Raw genomic sequence first — 6,088 nt, forward strand, 5'->3', positions numbered from 1 at the left:
GGGTAAATTGAGTGTTAATATCAGAGGAATTATAAGGCACATTGGGCAGCAGCCAGCAAAATACCACTCCAGTGGCAGCTGTTTAAAGAACTACCCTGTTTGTTGTAGAACTGATCAGCAAAAAGAACCCCAAAATGCTTACCACACCTTTGTGTGTTGTAACTTTTATTAAGACCTTGCAGTTACCAATCTATTCTCTGCGTTGGCAATCCTGGCCGTACGTTCAGATTCTAACTGCCATGAGCCAAACCTAATAGTCTATTTGAGTTTTCTGCCTCCTGGCTATGTTTAGCTCATTATCTTGGAAATCACCAGTCTGAATTACAGTATATTTGTGTATTTGTACATGTACCCAGAGATTGATGGCCACTGACATCCAGCGATGGTCCCCAGAGAGTGCTCAGATAATGTGGAGTACAGTATTGAGGAAAGTTTCTTCATGGCTTTTGTATTACACTGCAGACTATGTGAGGCCCCCTTCTGTTTGTTCTGATGCCATCTTATGCTGACAGTCATGTGGAACTCACCAAATGTATGTGTTTCCTAGCGCTGCTATGACCAAATACCATAGATGTGGTGCCTAAACAACGGAAATTTATTTACTAATAGTTCCAGAGACTGGATGACCAAGATCAAGGTGTTAGGAGGTTTGGTTTCCATTGAAGCCTCTTCCCTTAGCTTGTTGATGGCCATCTTCTTGTTTCGTCCTCACATAGCCTCTTCTCTGTGTTCATGCATCCCTGGTGTCTCTCTGTGTGTCCAGATTTTCTCCTTTTATATTGATACAAATCAGGTTGGACGAGGGCTCACCATAACAACTTTATTTTAGCTTAATTACTTTTTAAAGACCGTATCTCCAAATACAGTCACATTCTGAGGTATTTGGGGTTAGGACTTCAACATATGAATTTGGGGTGGGGCATACAATTCAGCCCATAACACCAGGCATATTGCATTTGCTCACTTGCTCTCTTTCCCACTAAAAACGACCCACTTGAAGGCAGGAGTCATGTCATACTTATCTTTGTGTTTCTTGTATCTATCATTTTCGATTAAAAATATTTATAGAACTGAACAAGCTAAAAAATGTAACTATGATGTTTTGTGGCTTTGAAGAAGTTTTATCTGGTCCTGACATCCTTGGTTGGGAATGATAGGTGTCCAAGGGACTTAATCTACAACTAAATTGCTCTTTAAAAATAAAGATTTTATTTATTTATTTGACAGAGAGAGCACGAGCAGGGGGTGGGGGCAGAGGAAGAAGCAGATTCCCCACTGAGCAGGGAGCCCAGTGCAGGTCTCAATCCCAGGACCCCGAGATCATGACCTGAGCCGAAGGCAGACACTTAACTGATTGAGCCACCCAGGTGCCCCCTAAATTACTCTTATAAAGAAATTCCAGATCTAGCCATATATTCAGAGATAGGTGAGGGGTATAATTTTCTATTTAAAATGAGTGGGGGTGGAAAATAACACAAGGAAAGAAATAATGAGAGAACATGAAAGGATAAATATATATTGGGAGAGGCTGTCATTTAATATATGTTGGTTCCCATGTCAGATAAAATAAGCCATTGTCTATACTTTCAAAAGGGCTCATAACTAACTTAGGAACAAATATGTTCAAATGCTTAGGAATCTGTAGGAATAAAATATGGATAGAATTGTGTCAGTGGATAGGAGCTAGCAAGTGCCGCAGTATTAACAGAGACCAAATTCCATTGTGGTCTAAAAGAACGGCTGTGGGTTTTGGTGAGCAAAAGTTGTGACTGAATTGAGGACAGTAGCTTAGTGTTGGACTTTTAAGGATAAAGGGGGGAAAGCAGCACAATTTAAATGGTTGGTTCCAGAATTTGGAAATCAGGGATGGTGAAATTATCAGGAGGGAGTTGAGAAAGAAAAAAACAGCATGGTTTTCACAGCGCAAATCTTTTAATTATTTTATTGACTAACATATTGCCTTTTTAAAAATGTTCTTTCAACTTTGAACAATGAACTGTCATGAACATTTCAATCATAACATAAATTAAGTCTACCCAGCATAAGCTTAATGTTTTCAAAGGATAAATAGCTAATTAGTCATAACAAAATGACTTATCCCACTGTCTAGCTGGCATGGGAGTTAAAAGTTCTGAGATTTAGGTCATAAATCATGAGATGATGGGTTCCCCGCACCCCAAACATAAGCAGGGAAGAAAAAGAAAATATAGAGAAACCCATAAGATGTTTTGATGTCAGTAATCTACTGCTCTAAGCTCATAGGAAAATTCCTGTTCGCTTAAAACATGACAATTGGCAAGTACTTTGTCACTCTATCCTATACACATTCCATGGCATTACTTAATTTTTTTCTTATCTTTTTAGCTCTAGGTGTTATTTCCACTTCTTCATGGTCAAATGACAGTTTATATTGTCTTCAACAGAAAAATCAGCCCACAGTTTAGGTACACCTCTTGGAAAATACGTGTCTGTCCATTGATGTTGGCTCAGTTTCTTTCTTTTTTTTCTTTCTTTCTTTTTTTTTTTTTTCTGAGCTGGCATGGTTTACACTTCTCTTATGCTTATCTTAGGAGATATATGTCCTAGCACAGAATGCAAATTAGGAGTACAGAGCGTTCTAAACTAGTTTCCACTTGACATTATTTAATAACAGATTATTATGATTGCTTTAAATAGTGTATGAGGTATTCCTTGGAACTCAGGTTTTATGTTCATTTATCACAGTTTTTTCAGACTTTGTTATAGATGATAGTAATTAAGATTATTTTAAATGTTTTACTAAAGGTGTATCACAAAACAATTAAGAGATATTTAGATTCTAGGTATTTACTATATGCTTTCATACAAGAAGTTGAAATCCCTTTCTTCTGCATGCTGTTCCTTGGAGTGTTTGAACTCAGAGTCAAACCTTATTCTACCTCCTCTCTGATCCCCCCAACCCCATGCTCAACCCCATGTATTTTAGGGGGGGCGTCCAAGATGATCTTCCTTATTCATGTGTCAGATAGCTTCTGGGTGAATTTGGCTACCACCATCAGGAGATTGGAGGTGAGAGAAGGGAGGGTCCAAGGCTCGCCCTTCTTTCCTTCCTTCTTGGCTTCCTTCCTTCCTTCCTTCCTTCCTTCCTTCCTTCCTTCCTTCTTTCCTCCTCTCTCCTTTCCTTCCTTCTTGCCCATCTGTCTTCTTTCCTCAGTATTATTTTTGTGTGTATATATATATGTTTTTAATTTTTGTAATTAAAGTATAGTTGAAATACAATGTTATTGTCCAAGACATTTCTTCACCTCACTCTTTGCATCAAACAACATATCCATCTGTACCTGTGCTCTCCCTGCTTCCAACTCCCACCTAATAGGCCCTCCTGGCTTCCTCCAGGTGAGCCAAGCTCTTTGGGTTCCAATAACTCCATCTATTCCCTTGGTCTCAATCTATGTGTAGTGGGAGCTTCTGCTATTTCTAATCTCAGGGTTACCACATTTTCCTCTTGCTTGGAGTCCCAGGTCTATCTATTAAACCAATGTCACTCCTATTTTAAATATTTGGAATGAGTATCTTTTTCTGGTTGGATCTTGATTGATTCATTCCATTTCTTTTTTCTTTATCTGATGATTGGTAAAATCACACTTACACAATCTCTGTTAATATTATCATCATCATGGATAATGAAATATGTGTATTGCTATCTGCAGTGCACAGTGATCAGTGGAATGAGGGATAAGACTAGGCCCAAGTAGTGGAAATGATAAGATGGAAGGCAGAAACGTTGACATACATATTGGGGTTCTGAATTTGTAAATGGCTCAAAATACGGACCTTGTTGAATGAAGATACTATTGAGGAGTATTGGAGCCTCTGATTTGACAAAACTTGGGGATAGAATTTCTTTATTCATCCACAGATAATTATAGGCTCTAACCAAATGGCAGGGTCTTTGCTAGGCACTAGGTTGAGGTAGCAGGCAAGACTAGGGACATACAAGATGCAGGGGGACTGCATTCCTTCTAGAGGCTCTAGGAAAGAGTCTGTTCTTTGCCTTTTTCAGTTTCTAGAAACTGCCTGCATTCCTTGGCTTATAACTCCCTTCCATTTGCAACTCCAGAAATTGTATCACTCCAAGGCCTCCGCTTCTCTGACTCTGACTTGACCTCTTTTACTTATAAGGACCCTTATGATTACAGAGGGCCTATCCGAATAATCCAGAATAATCTCTCCATCTCAAAATCTTAATTTAATCACATCTGCAAAGTCTCTTGCTATGTAAGGTGACACATACAGAGGTTTCAGGGATTAGGATGTGGCCACCTTTGGGGACCATTATTCTGCTCACCACACCCTTGCCATACCCCCTGAAGCATTGGGATGGTTACAATCAGACTTTGCAAAGGAGATGCTAAAAACAATAGGTAAACCCAGCTGGGTGCCACGTGCCTTTCCTTCCCTCCCTTCTCTCCTCTCTTCTCCCACCCCCACCCTCACCCTTTCAGCAATTCTGCTTCCTGGTGAACTCTGCACAGAGTCCAGAAAAAGACTCCCTGGTTGTCACCTCCTCCGTTCAGGCCTTGGCCTTTAGGAGCCTGCTCCCTTCCTCTCCTGGGTCTTCCTCTCCTTCAGTTTTGAAGCTGGTGGCATGGTGGCTGCCCCGCCGGGCCCTCTGAGAAATGTGGCAGAGTAGCCGGTCAGCAACTACCCGGGTTTGCAGCCTGAGCTGTGCAGCGTGGGCTCCACACTCACCCTCGTCACATTCACCATGCGAGGGGGCAGCATTCAGTTCTACAAGTTAACAAGTATCCACAGGCAGTTTTCTTGGAAGTAGATGTGCATCAGTGTCAGGGCAGAGCTGCCACCAACAATACATCAGCAACATCAATAATTCTGTTTTTTCGAAACAAAGTGTGAATGGACCAATATCAAGGAGCGATGTTGTGGGATTCCAAAAAGCTGTGTGGATTTAATGTCTCCTATTAACATGCTGCTCATGTCTTAATGAAAGCAAAGAGCACGGGTTTGATACTGTTTCCAAAAAGGCATGACCTTGGAATCTGATTGTGATGAATAGCTACTTATTACCGGAGCATTTAATCAGCTGTTAAACTCTATTCAATGAGATTGCAAGGGCCAGCTAATGGTCAGGGGCCTAAATATGTAAAAAAAATCTTATCAATCTACCCCAATCTATGGGTTTTGAAGAAGCAGAAAGAGGTGACCAACTCAAGCTCTGGAACTAATGGAGGATAATATTAAAGAAGATGGCATTGTCCCACTTCATTATTATTAATCTTAACAGTGTAACTATAGTTGTTTGGTCCAATCAAGGTGAAGAAACAATAATTTTATATCTTACCTTTATTGGTAGTACAGTCCAAACAACAAATATGAATGACTTTAAACCAGTAGTTGGCAAAAAAGGAGAAAGCCACAAAAGACAGCAGAAGACCACACTGCGATCAGGTTTATAGCTCCTGGATAATTGCTTGATTTTCCTCAGAGACTGTCAATATTCTGTTCATTGCTATTACCAATAAGACATTGCTTATTGGTATGGTATTGGATGGTATCATGAGTGTTTTTATTGTAATTTTGATACATGCAGTGGTAAATAAAAAGTCACTCATTTCGCCAAGCTAAAAAAAAAAAGCAAGAGCTAAACCCTCAACTTTAAGATAAACTGGCCAGTTTGCATTGTTTCCCAACACACCTCTTTTTAGGAAAGAGTTTTCAAAATCAGGGAGGTGGCGAGACCCTTAGCACAACTGATGACACCACCCAGTTCCTGGATAGTCAATAGAAAACTTTTATTGAAGAACAATTTTGCAGTGTATTTTTTTTTTTTTTGGAGGATTTCTCTGAAAGTCCAATTTAGGTGACAGCAAACAAGTAGGCAATGACGAGTGGTGGTAACAGTTTTTTTCTAAGCAACTGGAAATAGGTGCGTGCTCTGTATGAAATGAGGGCTCATTAGTACGCAGCTGTGGGATCTTCCATCAGTGGCCGGACCCACACATTCTGAGACATTCCATCCATACTGATAGCCATAAGTAGTGCCCCTTCATACATTCAAAGGAAAACATCAAATGCATGAAAATCCCAT

At 40.1% G+C, this 6,088-nt stretch overlaps 1 pseudogene; it reads left to right on the top strand.

Moving 5' to 3' along the window:
* Positions 1–2,979: 2,979 nt before the first annotated feature.
* On the top strand, positions 2,980–5,456 carry LOC105239035 (annotated as a pseudogene).
* The last annotated feature ends 632 nt before the right edge of the window (positions 5,457–6,088 follow it).

This window comes from Ailuropoda melanoleuca, chromosome 3, assembly GCF_002007445.2.
Source record: "Ailuropoda melanoleuca isolate Jingjing chromosome 3, ASM200744v2, whole genome shotgun sequence".
NCBI lineage: Eukaryota > Metazoa > Chordata > Mammalia > Carnivora > Ursidae > Ailuropoda > Ailuropoda melanoleuca.